Here is a 17,830-nt window from a genome sequence, read left to right on the forward strand (position 1 = left end):
CGTTATCCCATCACCTGTAATGCATGGGCCAACTCTTGAATTGGTGTAAATTGCCCTAGCCCAACTGACTTCAATGGAATGGCATCGATTTACGCCATCTGAGAATCCAGCCCTGAAATTATCACTTATAAGCTGGGGAAAATGTTCCTTCTCCCTGCTGTTGAGAGGGTTTTTTAATTCCTGCTTCAGAAGTTGATGTGAGAACTTTGCCTGAGATGTGTGCTGGGATAAGGCATAATAGTATTAGCAAGAGCCGGTGCACTGTACTGGGGCAGCCCGGCTTCCCAAGGGGGTAATTTAAAGGGCCTGGGGCTCCCAGCAGTGGCTGGAGCCCCAGGCCCTTTAAATTGCCTCCAGATCCCCGCTGCTGGAGCCCTGGGCTATTTAAAGGGCCCGGGGCTCCCCTGCTTCTACCGCCCCGGCCCTTTAAATAGCCGCTGGAGCCCCACCGCCCCTACTCCAGGGCTCCGGTGGCTAATTAAAGGACCGCGGCAGTAGAAGCAGGGGAGCCCCAGGCCCTTTAAATAGCCCCCGGAGCCCCGGGCTGCTGCTGCTACCCTGGTGGGGAAGGAGGAGAAGGGGGGGCACTTACCTTACAGGGTGGGCTGGGGCTGGCTCTGACCCCCTCAGCCCCTCCCCTTCCGGGTGCCAGAGCTGGCCCCAGCGTACCGGTAAGTCGCTTGACTTACTTTCACCCCTGATTAGAGTTGGATTTATTTACTCTGTGTGTGTGTGTGTGTGTGTACGTACACAGCGCGACTGAGGGAAATCTGCTGAATTTAGAAAAAGGTCACACTGGAAACTAGATGCATATTTTTCATCAGAGAAGTCCCCTGGCTAGCACATTGGGTCGGGACTCAGAGACCTGAGATCTATTCCTAAGTTTGCCACCTTGCCATGTCCTTCATACTGACCCACCTTTGTGAAGTGCATTGAGATGGACAGATGGAAAGTGCTGAACAGGAGAGAACGGAGGGTGTATTTTACATTATAGGTGGAGCTGGTAGCAACACCCCAAACAGAGCCTGCTCTCAGGAGATTTAGGGCCATGCTCACCTCTTGAGCGGCTACAGGCCAGGTCTTTGTCCGGTTTCAGAGAGGCACCTCCATCCAAGTTAATGGTGCTGTGCCAGTTTCCACCATTTGCGGACCAGTGCTACAGTGAATCAGGCCCAGCGTGTCCTCGCGCCAGGCTCTGTGTTGGTGACCACTGCTCAGACACGCTCTGCTTGTTTGTGCAAAGAAAAGAGTTGAATTCTCAGGCTACCTATCTTCACACCAGAAGGAAAACCCAGCTGGCCTCAAACAGCTAGCAGAGCACGTCCTATTTAGCAAGATTTTTAGTAAATAATAAATGTACCCACCCTGTTACCCCCTGTAACCATTTCCAAAGCTAGACAGGAAGAGACTCTTCCCTTCCTTAGACCAAGACGGCTGCTGCAGCCTGTCATCAGCACAGGCTGCGCCAGGGACGGCACGAGAAGGATGTTTCTCTGGACAGTTATAAGTTATCTGATTTACCATAGCTTTGAAATGAAAAATCCAATTAATGGCTGCAGTGAAGGAAAATTTTATGACATTTCAAGGCCCCGATCTCTAGAGTGAAAAGCCCTTTATCATCTGACAAAATATCTTATCAGCTGCATATAAACTAAATGGGCCATTACATGTGTCATAAAGCATTTAAAAGACCATTTAAAAAAAGAGGAAGGGGGAGGGGAAATCTTTTTTATATGATCAGTAAAAGGAAAGAATCGAGCGCATGAGAGAGTTGGAGAGTCAGTAGTTCCCTGAGTGCTGGAACCTGGCATCAACAGCTCAAATCACATCATGCATCGACTCCTCCAGCCTCTGAAAAAGTTGTCTGCAAGATGCAAAGATTTTCTGCTTGTCCGAGAAACAGCACGTTTGCAGTTCCACCTTAAAGCCCAGCTGCCGTTTCTCGCCCCTTTATACAGTTCGTCATTTCTCCTAGCAAAAATAATTCTTCCCTCTCTGGAGCCTTCTCGATGGGGTCCATGAGATTGTTTCTTAAAAAAAGAGACTAAACCAGCTCTCTGGCTCTTCTTCAACCGCAGCAAACTGCACAGCTTACACCCCACCCCCCACCCCCCGGTAATATTTAATGTACTTGCAGCTGGTAGTAAAAGCGTCTCAGGGAAATACCTGCATGTCACACATTTGCTCGTGCACATACACGCTCATGGGCCGAATGCTCCAGTACCCTGCACCTTGTATATTTGCACGAGTGCAAGCTTAGTAAGTCAGAAGTGTGCCAATTTACCTCCACTTGGTGCTGGTGTGAATGGCCACACAAGGCACAGAGCAATGGCAAAGCTGGCCCTGTGTGTGTGTGTAATATATGGAGAACAAATTCATCCTGGAGCTTTCGGGGTTTTGAAGTGTTTGCAGAAAGACTTTAAATCAGCAGAATTGGGCCTTTAATAACTAGGGGTAACATTTCCAACGGCCCCTGAGTGTCATAGGCTCACAGGTTAATGGGACTAAGGCTCACTAGCAGAGCTTGAAAATAACTGATTGTTCCGTTTGCTGGCTGTTGTTAAAAATTGGGCAAAAAACAATTTTGGGTTGAACCGAAAATTAATTTTTTCCAAAATTCTCACCAAATTGAAAAGTCAAAAAACCCACCATTTTTGTTTTGAGTGGTTTTTTAATGTGTTTGAATTTTTTTAAAATACACTGGAAGGAACTTTTGAAACAGTCATTTTGAACCAAAAAATGTAAACAAAACGTTTCCAGTTTCTCTGAATATTTTTCCCCAATACTGAGATTACCATCCCGATGAGTCGAAAGAATAGTAAATATGGCAGGCGACCAGCTTGGCTTAATGGTGAAATCCTAGCGGATCTTAAACATAAAAAAGAAGCTTACAAGAAGTGGAAGGTTGGACATATGACCAGGGAAGAGTATAAAAATATTGCTCGGGCATGTAGGAATGAAATCAGGAGGGCCAAATCGCACCTGGAGCTGCAGCTAGCAAGAGATGTCAAGAGTAACAAGAAGGGTTTCTTCAGGTATGTTAGCAACAAGAAGAAAGCCAAGGAAAGTGTGGGCCCCTTACTGAATGAGGGAGGCAACCTAGTGACAGAGGATGTGGAAAAAGCTAATGTGCTCAATGCTTTTTTTGCCTCTGTCTTCACTAACAAGGACAGCTCCCAGACTGCTGCGCTGGGCATCGCAACATGGGGAGTAGATGGCCAGCCCTCTGTGGAGAAAGAGGTGGTTAGGGACTATTTAGAAAAGCTGGACGTGCACAAGTCCATGGGGCCGGACGAGTTGCACCCGAGAGTGCTAAAGGAATTGGCGGCTGTGATTGCAGAGCCATTGGCCATTATCTTTGAAAACTCGTGGCGAACGGGGGAAGTCCCAGATGACTGGAAAAAGGCTAATGTAGTGCCAATCTTTAAAAAAGGGAAGAAGGAGGATCCTGGGAACTACAGGCCAGTCAGCCTCACCTCAGTCCCCGGAAAAATCATGGAGCAGGTCCTCAAGGAATCAATCCTGAAGCACTTACACGAGAGGAAAGTGATCAGGAACAGTCAGCATGGATTCACCAAGGGAAGGTCATGCCTGACTAATCTAATCGCCTTCTATGATGAGATTACTGATTCTGTGGATGAAGGGAAAGCAGTGGATGTATTGTTTCTTGACTTTAGCAAAGCTTTTGACACGGTCTCCCACAGTATTCTTGTCAGCAAGTTAAAGAAGTATGGGCTGGATGAATGGACTATAAGGTGGGTAGAAAGTTGGCTAGATTGTCGGGCTCAACGGGTAGTGATCAATGGCTCCATGTCTAGTTGGCAGCCGGTGTCAAGTGGAGTGCCCCAGGGGTCGGTCCTGGGGCCGGTTTTGTTCAATATCTTCATAAATGATCTGGAGGATGGTGTGGATTGCACTCTTAGCAAATTTGCGGATGATACTAAACTGGGAGGAGTGGTAGATACGTTGGAGGGCAGAGATAGGATACAGAGGGACCTAGACAAATTGGAGGATTGGGCCAAAAGAAACCTGATGAGGTTCAACAAGGATAAGTGCAGGGTCCTGCACTTAGGACGGAAGAACCCAATGCACCGCTACAGACTAGGGACCGAATGGCTAGGCAGCAGTTCTGCGGAAAAGGACCTAGGGGTTACAGTGGACGAGAAGCTGGATATGAGTCAGCAGTGTGCCCTTGTTGCCAAGAAGGCCAATGGCATTTTGGGATGTATAAGTAGGGGCATAGCGAGCAGATCGAGGGACGTGATCGTTCCCCTCTATTCGACATTGGTGAGGCCTCATCTGGAGTACTGTGTCCAGTTTTGGGCCCCGCACTACAAGAAGGATGTGGATAAATTGGAGAGAGTCCAGCGAAGGGCAACAAAAATGATTAGGGGTCTGGAACACATGACTTATGAGGAGAGGCTGAGGGAACTGGGATTGTTTAGTCTGCAGAAGAGAAGAATGAGGGGGGATTTGATAGCTGCTTTCAACTACCTGAGAGGTGGTTCCAAAGAGGATGGTTCTAGACTATTCTCAGTGGTAGAAGATGACAGGACAAGGAGTAATGGTCTCAAGTTGCAGTGGGGGAGGTTTAGGTTGGATATTAGGAAAAACTTTTTCACTAGGAGGGTGGTGAAACACTGGAATGCGTTACCTAGGGAGGTGGTAGAATCTCCTTCCTTAGAAGTTTTTAAGGTCAGGCTTGACAAAGCCCTGGCTGGGATGATTTAATTGGGGATTGGTCCTGCTTTGAGCAGGGGGTTGGACTAGATGACCTCCTGAGGTCCCTTCCAACCCTGATATTCTATGATTCTATGATGATTCTATGAATTAGCAAAACATTTCAGTGTCACCAAATCTGAATTTTTTTCACCAAAAAAAAAAGTTTAGCTAAAAATTTCTCCTGCGTCACTTGAAAATGTTCCCCAGTATCTCTTCCCCCTCCCCCTCCCGCCCCCCGAGATGGATCTGGCTTATGGTGACCTCCCCTAATGAGGCACTGATTAATGGGAGTCACCGAGCTAGAGAACCTTCTGGTGCCACCGAACCAGTGCATCTTTGTCACATTTATGTAGCTACTAACCAAAGATGGAGCTGGGGGCTGGAGCGGCTGATTCTGCATCCAGTAGCTGATCAGAATTCATTGCTCTTTCAGCACAGTTGATAATGCCAAGACGTAACTCTCCCGCACTGCGTCTGGTGAGTCAGAACAAAGGCAGCGGACAGGGATAAGGAGACGAGCGGAGAGGGAGTCCCAGAGCAGTGGTCACATGCATGGCTCTTGTCTCACCCCACCGTGTGGATGTGTCACAGAGTGTGGGGGAGTCCAGGCCCTGCACCCCTCTCCCTGGGATTCACTGAGACTCTCAGCCAGCCAGTAAAACAGAAGGTTTATTGGACAAGAGGAACACAGTCCAAAACAGAGCTTGTGGGGACACCCAGGACCCCTCAGTCAAGTCCTTCTGGAGGAGCAGGGAGCTTAGACCCCAGCCCTAGGGTTCCCTGCCTTCCTCCACCCAGCCCCAAACTCAAAACTAAACCCCCCCCAGCAGGCTCTCTCCTGTGGCCTCTGTTCACATTCCTGGGCAGAGGTGTTACCTCCCCCTCCCCCTCCTGGCTCAGGTGACAGGCTCTCAGGTCTCCCCTCCCCAGGGCACATTCCCAGGTCAACACTCCCCCTCCCTGCTGCATCCCATCGTCACAGGCTGGTCCCCAGGCATCTGCCTCGTGTGCTGTCTGGGCTGAGACAGTGAAGGGCGAAGCACCATGCTGTGACCCACAACACTAAAGCATTGCATGTAGCTCGAGTGTAGACTCTGCACATACAATGAGGCTGGTGTGCCCACACGCCCTGGTGCCCTGGTGCAGGTGCACGTGTGCACACAAGCTGGCCTGTACACATTCATGCACTAGCGCACACTAGCACATTAGCTAGCATGCACAGGTGGGCGCACGTATTGATTGGCATGCAGCTACTCATACACGCAGAGGCAGGCATACACGTAGAGAGCCTGGCTATTGCGTGTGCACGCCCCCTGCCCAACACAGCCAAGTTTCATTTGATTTCATGTTGAAACCATAAATCAGTGAGCCAGGCCCTCATTTGCTTTTGGAAAACTTCTGAACATGGAAAGACTGGTCTAAGTTTTGAGTTTGTAACACAGCATGAAAACAGGTAAGTTTCATGTGTATTGAGGTTCAGCAATGAACGTTTTACTCCCCAGACAGTAGTCCAAGTCTTCAGCTGCTGTAAATTTGCCTAAATCCATTAACTTTCGTGGCGCTTGGCTGATTTACACGGGCTGAGGATGTGGAACCCTGGGGCCATCAGTGGAATTACACCCACAGTCTTTACGCAAGAGCTAAATTTGGCTCCAAGTATTTGTTTCCAAGCTCCTTCTCGTGAGTGGCTTCCTGATCTCTGTGGGGACAGCAACATTTTGAAGGGCTGAAAATGTGACTGGGAGCTTCTCTGGTTGCTGTGAGGAGAGAAATCTGAGTTACAATTCTCAGAAACCGTACGCATGTGTACTCATGAGTACAGATTTCATGCCACACAGTGCAGGGTTCTTTGACCCTGGCAGCGGCACCGGGACAGCCGTGGGTGAGGGGCTGCTCCAGTGTTTGTATAAATGCCTACACACCAGCCCTGCAGGTCTCCTCCTTGAACCTGCCAAACAGAGGAAAGAGCGGCCCGTGATATTGAAAATTAAATGGACCGGTTTAGGGGAGCAATTGTGCAGAATCCCATTCTGCAGCAATGAACTTAGATTTCTGTACAACTCCTGCTGGGCTTTCAAATCAGACCTTTCATAACCTTTAGAAATAAGAATTATTTTTTTTAAAGAAAAGTTTCTAGGAGGACCAAGAAATACTGAATCTTACTTTGCTCCCAAGACTAGCTTATTTCAGATCTTCCTGTTCCTTAATAGATACACAGTTTACAACACTGCCCCTGAATATCTGTGCAAATGTATTCACTGAATGCAGAGAATTGTAGGTTAGAAAATGCATCTAGCAGTATTAATGGAGGAAAGATTCATCACGCAGTGTACATAACATATAGTACACTGAGGTGAGATTAATCTGTGGAAAGAGTGCCTTGTCCTTGGACTAGCCTTTGGCACAAAAATAAAATGTCACCCCCCCATAGTGTGCATTCACACATGCAACAAACACGCCAATCCAGAGCCTGATCTTCTGTGGACACCTGAGCAAAGTGAGTGCTGAATGATGCCATTCTGGTTTGCACTAATGTCAATGATTGCATGAAATGCAGGGCAGGGGAGAGCTAAGCCCGTTTGCTTTTATCGACGCAGACGTTCAGGCCAGAATGGACCATGTGCTGCTCACAGGCTGTAGGTCACTGAGTGTTTCCTGCAGGGAACTGCATAGTTTCTCTCTACTGACTTTTAATAAAAAGTTTGTTTCTGAACTTCATTCTGTCCCTTCATAATGAATTTCTTGCCCTCACCAAGCAGTCACCCACCTGCCACTGAGGTGGGGAATTACTGCCAAAGGGTCTCATTTTCAGACATGCCCAAGTGACTTCAGCGCTTACGTCCCTTTTTCAAAAGTGATCAGCCACTGAAGGAGCCTAAAGCTCTGATTTTTTCAGAGGTGATGAGCAGCCAGCACTCCGGTGAAAGTCAACAGGAGTGACGGGTGCTCAGTAATCAAACCCTAAGTCTCGTTCCCTTTTGGAAAAGAGGCTTTTAGGGGCTGTTGAAAATGTTAACACTTTGGCATTTTTGAAAATCCTACCTTCTGCCTGAGTTTTTCTAAGGTGCTGGCACTGACTCGAATGGGATTTGTGGGTTCCCAGCCCTTCTGACTATACCTAGGGAGATTTTCAAAGGGGAGTTCAGCACTCAGTTCCACGTGACTTTCACCTCACTCTCCTCTGTGCCTTTGAAATGCTTTATCCCAGCGTGATGCAGTGGAAAGGACTAATGCGACCCTTGGCTGTATAAAGTGGTGGTAGTGAATAGGAGCAGGCTGGCGATTCTTACCTCTGTAGACAGCATTGGTGAGACCAACTGGGGTCCAGTTCTGGTGCCCACATTTTAAAAAGGATATTGAAAGATTGGGGAGGATACAGAAAAGAGCCACAAAACTTACTCGAGGGCTAGAGAAAATGCCTCAGTGAGAAGCTCAATCTATTTAGCTTATCAAAGAGAAGATTAAGAGGTGATGGTGTAGAACTACCTTTGTGAGGGCGGGGGGAAATACCAGGGACTAAAGGTCTTTTTAACCTAGCAGGGAAAGGCAGAACAAGAACCAATGCCGGGAAGCTGAAATCAGACACATTCAGCGAAGACCGTTTTTGAAAAGTGAGGATGATGAACCATTGGAACGAAACTCCCAAGTAAAGTGGCGGATTCTCCATCTCTTGGTGACATGAAGGCTGGAGGCCTTTCTGGGAGGTGCTTTAGCCAAACACAAGCTATTGAGCTCGATACAGGGGTAACTGGGTGAAATTCTCTGGCCTGAGAGATCCAGGAGGTCCGACTAGCTGGTCTGATAGTCCCTCCTGGCCCTAAACACTATGTCTTCAGGTTTTCTCCTGCTCCCCATCACCAGAGTAGTGGAGCTCTCACATATAAAATTAATAGTAATTGATTACACTAGCATTACAGTGCCTAAGTTCTTCGGTGACCCTGACCCCTAGTGTTAGGCATGAATGGCTACTCTGGGAGATTTCAGAATAGCAGCCGTGTTAGTCTGTATTCGCAAAAAGAAAAGGAGTACTTGTGGCACCTTAGAGACTAACCAACTTATTTGAGCATAAGCTTTCGTGAGCTATTTCACTGCATCCGATGAAGTGAGCTGTAGCTCACGAAAGCTTATGCTCAAATAAATTGGTTAGTCTCTAAGGTGCCACAAGTCCTCCTTTTCTTTTTACTCTGGGAGAGTTGGCCTGCAGATTGATGGAGAAGTTTGCTTCAACACTGCCCCATTCAAATGATTCCCATTGTTGTTGGTGCATGTGGTTTTGCAGAATGTTCCATCACCATCTTGGAGCCTGACCTGCTAGGCAGCATGTACTGGGTCATGGAGGTTACTGGGTGTGTAATGTGGCTAAATCCTTTACATATGGCTGCTCTTTCTGTGCAGTAAATATGGTTCATGACTCGCAGCTGATTGAAAGTCCTTGGCTGTTGCCACCTTTTGTGCTGCTGCAAAGCTTTTGTGGTTACCTTTAACACCTAACATTTACTTTTCTGTGAACCTCATTTAGCTGCCGCGATTGCGTTCCATGGTCAATGCGCAGGGCAAGTGACAACAGGCAAGAAGTCTCAAAGGCAAAGCATGCTCGTGAAGGGTCAGTGCTGACCCAGGGCTGCTCAGTGACATTTCCCAGTCCCCTGTTCAAACAAGGAAGTGCCCACCCAAAAACAAAATGTAGCAAAGTAGTTAAAGGAGCCACACGGTTTCACTTTCTGTGCGTTCCCTTGAAAACCAGGGGGCTGATTCTCCCTACCTGTACCCCCTACCCTGGGCCACAGTGTGTGTAAAATGCCACCCTTTTGATTAGGGAGCGTTTTATACACCGCTGTGCCTGCTCCAGCCTGCTCCCTGCTTCGAACAATGTGTGTAAGAGCAATGCATTCCCTGCCACAGTGAGCCCAGTTAGCACAGGGCCATGGTCCCCATGGTAGGGTTCCTAGATGTGCTCACCCTGGGGATGGCTCATTTGTGATGTCACCCATTCTGAGGGCCACTTCTTTGTTTAAATCCAAAATTTCAATAGCAAGTTCCCAGATTGCACTTAACCCCCAGTCACTTTGACCACAGACTAGCAAGAGGCCTATGAAAACCAATGTCCATTCACTACTCCGAGAAACAAACCGGTAGCTTCCCACGTGGGCCGTGCTAGTACGCTTCTGCCTCTGCAAGATGCCTCTGCCACGGATGTTTTTAGCGCCTCCCCTCCCACCCTTTTAGAAACAAAGTCTCTAGCGAGAAGTCAACAGGCTTATTAACAGGCTGCTGATTATTCATTTGTCGTTAGGTTTTAATTTAGTCAGAGATTAGTCAGCCCCAGGTTTAGACAGAGTAGGTACTTGTTGCTGCAGCTGTGTGCGCGGAAAGGGCACAAGTTACAATGCCCTGGGGCTGCGTTGCTTGTGGCACTCAGCCCGCAAGGGGATGGGTGCCCGCATCAGAACCATGATGGGCTCGATAGGGCTGGATCGACAGATAGAGGGATCCGTATGTAGATGACAGACAGATCTACCTGGGGAGATGAGTAAAGATGGTGGGTGAAGAGGTATATATGGAGATGATGGATTGAGGGGTACATATGGATGTGGTGGAGATAACAGAGACAGATGGTGCCTGGCAGGGTGGAGTGGTTTTTGTTTAACACGCTGCTAGACCTTCTGACCTCAATGATATTGGAGCTTATTCTGTAAGGTGTTTTGAACTTTATCGATAAGAGCCAAGAGCATGATATCACAATATAAAATCTCATATCATGGCTTTCAGTAGGACTGACCACTCCAAAATAACTGTTCAATTCGAGAGCTGGAGGGCAAAATCATAGATGTGGGCAGTGGCTGCCCAGGCCCCATACGGCTCTCTGGATTACTAGATGACCATGGAGTATGGCTCTCTTAAGAACAAAAAGACAGGTGTAGCTGTCAGAGACAAAAGAGGCAGATTGCTTTTCTCCTGCAATGCAGTGAATGCAGTAGTTTGTTTATATGTGCATCAATTCTGGAGCATGCACAGAAATATTAACTAAACATTGATTTAAGTCAGAGTGCCTGGTGGCTTGAGATTGCTGCTTGCGCTCTCACTGCTATGCAGTTCATCACTCAGTAATTTACCTCGGCGAGCTTTCTACAGCCAGCCCACTCAGTCCTCTTTCCAAGCATTTCACTTGATGCACAGGTTTCTCCTTTGCAAACCTTCAGCTTGGCATTTAGGTTTACATTTCCAAGGAAGGCTGGATTGACAGCTGTGTAGGGAGCCAGGTTGGCCCTGTAGTTAGAACATGTGACAGGGGATCTGGGTTCAGTTCTTGCCTGAGCCACAGATACATTGGTCCCGTCTCTGTGTCTCAGTTCCTAATTTGTAAAATGAAGCTTCCTTTGTAAGCTCTTTGAGGCAGAAACTGTGGCTTTCAAGTGCACAGCACAGTTGGGGGTCTGATCTCATTTGAGGCCTCCGATATAAATCCACCCAATGCAGAAGTCCATCAAAGATTTATGTGCCATTTTAGGTCCTCTTTGGTGCTAAGAGCAGTGGAGACCCTGGCCCATAATGACTTGTATGTTAGACTTCCCTGCTTTCTCCATTCAGAAATTCCGCAACGCGTTGCTGCTGGTCGGTGGCGCTAGGAGCTTCAAGGAAGCTGGTAGCATCATCTCTTCAAGCAAGACCAGAAAAGAGACTTAGTCATGGTGAAAACTTCTGCACACACAAATTAGATTTCTCGGACTAGGGTGTCCCTTTTTTCAGCTATCCAGGGGCCCTGTTAGCCATCCAGCAAGGGATTTGCTTTTTTTTTATGTTTAGAGAGACTTTTTAACAATCCCCTCCAGACCTTTTTCCACTCTCCCACCCACTGGCCATCTTTTTGGCAAACACTTTGGACAATTTCTTTTTCAGTGTTAAAATGCGACTTGTCTTTTCTGCTGCTTTGTTTTTGTTGTTTTCTGGCAATTACTTAATGTTTCATGCATCAATTGCCCAAGGTTATTTCAATAAGCAGTGCAACATTTGCTATTCTAATGTAACCACATTAACCTGGCTAGCAACATTAAATCGCAGTGAACGATAAAAGGTATCCGGGATTGTACAGTGCAAAGGGAAGCTGGAATTTAAAGGTACATTCTTAAAAGTGGTATAGCAGAGAGTCTATAATACAGAGTACTGTTAAAGGCATCCGATGAAGTGAGCTGTAGCTCACGAAAGCTTTTGCTCAAATAAATTGGTTAGTCTCTAAGGTGCCACAAGTCCTCCTTTTCTTTTAGTACCACTTAGACGTCCCAACTGAACTCAGGGCCCTTTTATGCCAGGTGTTGCACAGACGTGGCCCCTGACCCAAAGAACTCTCAGTCTAACCAGCCAAGGGTGTGAGAACAGAATGGTTAGCTCCATTTTACGGACAGGGAACTGAACTGACTTACCCACAGCGTCCGTGGCAGAGGCAAGAATAGACGCCAGGTCTCTTGGGTCCCAGTGCAGCCAGCCTTCAACAGGGCTGAATGCTCACATCTGGTCAACATCCAGCAGCTCCTGCACTTCATATAGGCCAGGGGTTCTCAACCTTTTCCTTTGTGAGCCCCCCGCCCATGCTATAAAAACTCCATGGCCCACCTGTGCCACAACAACCGGTTTTTTGCGTATAAAAGCCTGGACCGGCATGAGGGATTAGCAAACAGGGCAATTGCATGGGGACCCTGCAAACCTACATTGCGTAGGCTTCAGCTTCAACCGCGGGTGGTGGGGCTCAGGGCCCCAGGCTTCAGCCCCATGTGGAAGGGCTTCAGCTTTCTGCCCTGGGCCCCAGCGACTCTGGCCCTGCTTGGCGGACTCCCTGAAACCTGCTCACGGCCCCGCAGGGGGCCACGGACATCTGGTTGAGAACCACTGGTATAGGCACCTACAGGGGTGCTGAGTGTGTCGGACAAGCTGTCCCTCGATGTACCAATTCATGAGTGACACGCTCACAGCACCCCCCTGTGTAGGGCATGAGCAGAGCAGCCAGAGTGGGCACTGAGTTTGGGGTCTCCCCAGCTACAGACACCGAGTTTTCAGAGGTACTGAGCACCCATTGCTCCCACTGACTTAAACTACAGTGGTGGGAAATCAGGCCCTTGATGTCTCTGGTCAAGCACGTAGCCCCTGGCAGACTGGCTGGCGGGGGGGACACAGGAGCTGTTGGTTTTATTCTGAGCTCTGCACAAGTCCCTTTCCCAGCTGTAACATGAGGAGAAGGGTACTAACCTCCTGTGTAATGGGCGTTCGCGGCTGCTGCTGATGTGCACAAGGTAGCATGCTTTTGAAAGTGCTGACCCAAGTCCACACTGGGCGCTGTTGTGAAAGCAGGGATTAGAACCAGGGTGGGGTGCGGGCTGAATCTCCAGGCCCGTTACCTAGTGCAGCTATTTACACCAGTGCAGAATGGGAAATGCTACCCTGGCTCAGCTGTGGAAGGGTTTTGCAGTAGTGTAAATGGGAAAATCAAGCCCCAGGCATTCATTTTAAATGCTCCCTGTTGAAAAACCCAAGTGTCAAAGATAACATGATTTAAAGGTTTCTGTTTGCACATTTGCAGTTTCAGCCCAGCTAAATAAAATCCTTCCCAGTACTGCCCCGTAGCTGCCACCAACGTGCAACCATAGTGCAGGAAGCTCTGCTCTGTCATGGGGGATTCACACAAGGTTTCCCCATGATTGCAACACATGTAGATGTATCTGAGTCGGCTTTCACTAGCACGCTGCCAATCAGTGACGCTGCGGCAGCATGTTCACACTGCTGTCGTTACAAGTTCAGCGTCCTGCTGCCAGAGCCTTTGGCTGCGGTGTGTAGCTGCACGGACTGCCACCGATGTCGCCGAAGTGAATCCCAGGAGAAACGACGCCATGGCGAAGCAGTGCTGTTGTATCATTGGCTTCCTGAGATTCGTCTGAGTCTAGAACTGTTGAAGGGCAGGGAGGCTTCCCCTACTTTAGGGAATTTGCTCCAGTTGATGTAGCTGCCAACGCCAAGAGTAGACACCATAATTTGCGGTGGGGGGAGATGAAACCCTGGCTCTGCTGATGTCAGTTATAGAACTCCTGTTGAGTTCAGTAGGGCCAGGAGTTCAGCCTAGCTTTGGGCTGGTGACAGAGCCAGGAAGAGAAGAATTGTTCTTTGACGTGATACCCACGCCTCCTGCCCACCCGTGAGAGTGAGTGAGGCTGTGTGTCTGTGGGTTCCTGGGATAGAGTGTGAGCAGGACGTAACTTATGTTATCACCCAGTGCACGCACACGCGTGTGCGCGCACACACACAGAGTTAAAAATACTCCCCACTGCCTGAACACATGCCAGTCCTCCACCCACGCTGCTCCAAAGCAGGATCCTAAGGGAGCAGCAATCAGCGCGGGAACACAGGGAAGGCTAAAAGAATTGCCTTTAATGGTGCAATTTGCCTTAAAAGAAAAGAAAACTTCCCATTTTTTCTTTTAAACTTTACTTTTACTTACAGAAAGGTCCAGATGCCTCTTCCCAAAGTTCTCCTAGTACAGATGGGGAATGGCCAGGGCACAAAAATCCCAGCGTCTAACTGTATTGTTCCACTGATGGAGGGGAGGGTGGTTGTTGTTATGGAAAGAATTTCGAGGCTTTTCATACAACATGGGCTGATAAGTCCCAGGGGGTTTGTGACAGTTTCCAAGGCCCTTAAGCAGCCTCTTGAGCTGCTGAGAACAATGCCGTTCATCTGGCAGAACCCGGGAAATTGGTTTCTTTTTATTCTCTAATTTCCAAACCTCTATTATAGTCAGCGTTAAACACCAGATAAACAATAACATCACAAAAGGTAATGATGGCTCCTGGGCCAGCCACGCAGTCACCCCACGGTGAGAGGTATAATCTCTCTCTCTCTCGCCAGGATTATATGGTTTGGTTGCCCTTAATGATTTTCCTGCCCTTGCAGGCCCTTGAGCACTGGTGCACCTTGCGTCCCTCCTCTTCTCTGCCTGTGCACAGGACTGTCTAGTCCCCTAAGGGCTGTAATACTTGAGTGTAATTTTGGTTGCGCGTGCAGCTGTTGAGTGGTGTTGGTGGGCTGTGGTATGCAGGAGGTCAGAACAGAGGAGCTGGTGGCCTCTGGCCTGAAACTCCATGACTGTATGACTCGACTGGCATGGTATTGGTAGAAAGCAGGCAAGCAGCTGTATGTGGCAGCACAGAAACAGAGAAGACCTGGCAAACACCTTCTCATACATCCCTCCAGCACCCATGCAGGAGTGTTCTCAACAATCTAGTCTCTGATGACATCATGGTCCCACAGAAGGGGTCTGACCGTCAGGATTCCTGGGTTCTGATCCCAGCTTTTAGCAGGGAGTGGGGTCTCCTGGTTAGAACAGCAGGGTTGCGAGTCAGGACTTCTGTGTTCTGGTCCCAGCTCCGGGAGGGAAAATGGGGGTCTAGTGACCAGAGTATGGGACTGGGCATCAGGACTCCTGGGTTCTACGCCCAGCTCTGGTGCAGCCTCCGTCTTGGACCCTGACTAAGGCACTTCCCTTCGCTGTTCCCCAGGTTTCCCCGGATGTAAAATGGTGATAGTGCTGCTGTCATCCCTTCGTGAAGTGTTTTGAGGTCTATAGACAGAAAGACTCCTTGACTTCAAGCGCCTTTGGCCCTGTACGAGTGAGCAGGACTTTGTACCTGTCTTGTGTACAATGTCTCAGGCGATGGGGCTTCCAGCACTTCCTATTGCATAGGCTAAGGGATCTCACACTTGGAAATGTTTCTTGATCCTGAGTCCAAATAACCCTCTGCTTCTAGCCACCTCCAGCCCTGTGCACAGTTTTTGTCGCCAGACCCTGCCGGCCAGCTGCTTTCATGCAGAGATCTCAGCGTCAGTGAGGTAGCTACTTCTCAACCAAGCTTCCTTTTCTTGAACAGACACTCAATCCCACAAGCTAGTTTGCATCACAGGGCTGAGCCCCACTCTCTATAAATGGATTCCAGACTTTACCAGCTGCTGGGTCACTCTGCCTTCAAAGGTAAATAAATTCCTGGCAGGGCGAGGAACGTGGCTTCAGGCTGTGAAGGGGACTCCATCACACAGGAAGGAGGACAGCTGTGTGAGGAGGAATCAGGAGGCTGGACGTGTTCATGGACTTATCGTGCAGCTAGCAACGGAGCTGGCCACCCACAAACACAAGTCATTCAGCGTGTCGCTGGGAGCTCCCGGTGCTTTTCATGGCTCTCGTGCCCAATGTCTGCAGTCAAAACTCTTTTGCCGTTTAGGACACTTAAGGGGCCCTTCAGTGCCTGGCTGATTCAGAGGGTCCCCTTTTTGGCTTGAGCCTAAAAACAGAGGCCAAAACCCTCAAAATTCTGTCCTGATTTACACCCTTAGCAGCTAGAATTTGGTCTTGGAAATTCTTATAAGAGTCCAGCTCTGTTCTTTTTCAGGTGTTTTTGGTTATGAGACGGCACCTGGCCCCAGGAGTTCTGGGTTCTGTTCCTTGCTCTGCCATAGACTGTGTGTGAAACCTTTGGCATGTTACAGCGAAAACAATTTAAGTGCCAGAGTGACTTAGGAGCCTAAATTGCATTTTTAAAAGTGACTTAGTCCCAGCTCCTTAAATGTATGTAGGCACCTACCTGTCTCTTTAGGCACCTAAATCCACCATTTAGGCACCACTAACGTTTTCGAAACCTCCATTCAGCTTCCAGCCAGCCCCGTGGGCCCCTACACCCGCTAGGTGCCTACGTTTCCTTGGGTTGGCATTCGTAAAGCTGCCCAAGCGCTGACAGCGCCCCCCAGCTAACGAGCAGCTCAAACTGAAGCCACGGAGGTCCAGAAGCAGGATTCTCAAACTAGGCCAGGAAATGCCCATCTGATGCTGGCTCAGAGCATGCCTAACACTGGTTACCTGCCAGCCCCTGCCTCCAGAAGGCCGGTGGCCAGCCCCAGGTGGGAGGGAGACAGCACATCACCCACAGAGAAGACACATGGAAATGTAGAGTGAGCACGAGCAGCAGTCTGCCCGGGGGGTATGGGGGGGAGCAGTTTGGATGCTAGGCCATGGCCTAACTAAGTGGTTGACCGAAGAGGGTTCATGGCTGACTCCCAAGTGGAGGGAGGCACTTGTCTGTTGGAAACAATTTCTCGTTTAAGTTTATTACGATTTACTGTGACTCAGCTTCCACACAAGGATTCCTTTACTCGTCCGAAGGCCACTTGATGTTAATTACAGTCAAAATACCAATACAGGCAGATGTACAAACTTCTGTTTTATCTGTCAGATATCAGAGGGGTAGCCACGTTAGTCTGTATCCACAAAAACAACGAGGAGTCCGGTGGCACCTTAAAGACTAACAGATTTATTTGGGCATAAGCTTTTGTGAGTAAACGTGGTTTTGAAGTGGTTTTTTACCCATGAAAGCTTATGCCCAAATAAATCTGTTAGTCTTTAAGATGCCACCGGATTCCTCATTGTTTTTGTTGTATCTGTGATACAGTTATAAGCATTGGCCAAAATACTCACAACAGAAGCAGGCCCAGGAGATTTTTTCCCATCCTGGTGTCTCTCCAAAGCGGTAAGGAAAAAGTTCTGACAAAAAACCTTCTCAAAGCCTTGTTTTTTATACACTAACACAAACAAGTGATGATCTTGGCCTTTAGGCAAAGACCAAAATGGCACTCCTTCTGGCTAAACCCTGCACCTGTTGCCCAATTAACCACGTTCTCAATATTTCTATTACGTCCACTCAAACCTTTAGTACTATCACACTGGTACTGCCATGGTCACTACAAACAACTCTTCTTTTGGGTGAGCTGATTCTTTTGGTCACATAGTTTGAGCCAGTTACTCATGTTAATGTTTAAACTCAACCATTGTTTCCTGAGGACCAATGTCGGCCTGTAGTCTTACACTATCGCTGGGCCATTACCCAGGTGCACCTGGTCACCCACTCATTGCCTAAGCTTCCTCTTTCTGCCCCTCTCCCCAGCAGCACCTACTGGCAAGCTTCGGGGTGCTCTGCTCAGCTGGCCAGCGGCTGAAAAGCCCTTCATGAAGCACCAGGCATTCCCTGTGGTTGTACAGGAACCTGGGCACCTACCTCGGGGTCAGGATTCCAGCAGGTCAGCC

At 48.6% G+C, this 17,830-nt stretch overlaps 1 protein-coding gene and 1 long non-coding RNA gene across 4 annotated transcripts in view; one reads left to right on the forward strand and one right to left on the reverse strand.

Annotated features, from left to right (window-relative positions):
• Positions 1-17,830, forward strand: part of LOC141976200 (angiogenin-2-like) — a 312,479-nt gene that overhangs the window by 170,262 nt on the left and 124,387 nt on the right. The window lies entirely within an intron of this gene.
• LOC141976609 (uncharacterized) overlaps positions 6,292-17,830 on the reverse strand; it is a 34,366-nt gene continuing 22,827 nt past the window's right edge. The window contains exon 3 of the long non-coding RNA XR_012636140.1: positions 6,292-6,479. This is a non-coding gene — a long non-coding RNA (uncharacterized LOC141976609). The remainder of the gene's footprint in view (positions 6,480-17,830) is intronic.

Source organism: Natator depressus, chromosome 23, assembly GCF_965152275.1.
Source record: "Natator depressus isolate rNatDep1 chromosome 23, rNatDep2.hap1, whole genome shotgun sequence".
Lineage (NCBI taxonomy): Eukaryota > Metazoa > Chordata > Testudines > Cheloniidae > Natator > Natator depressus.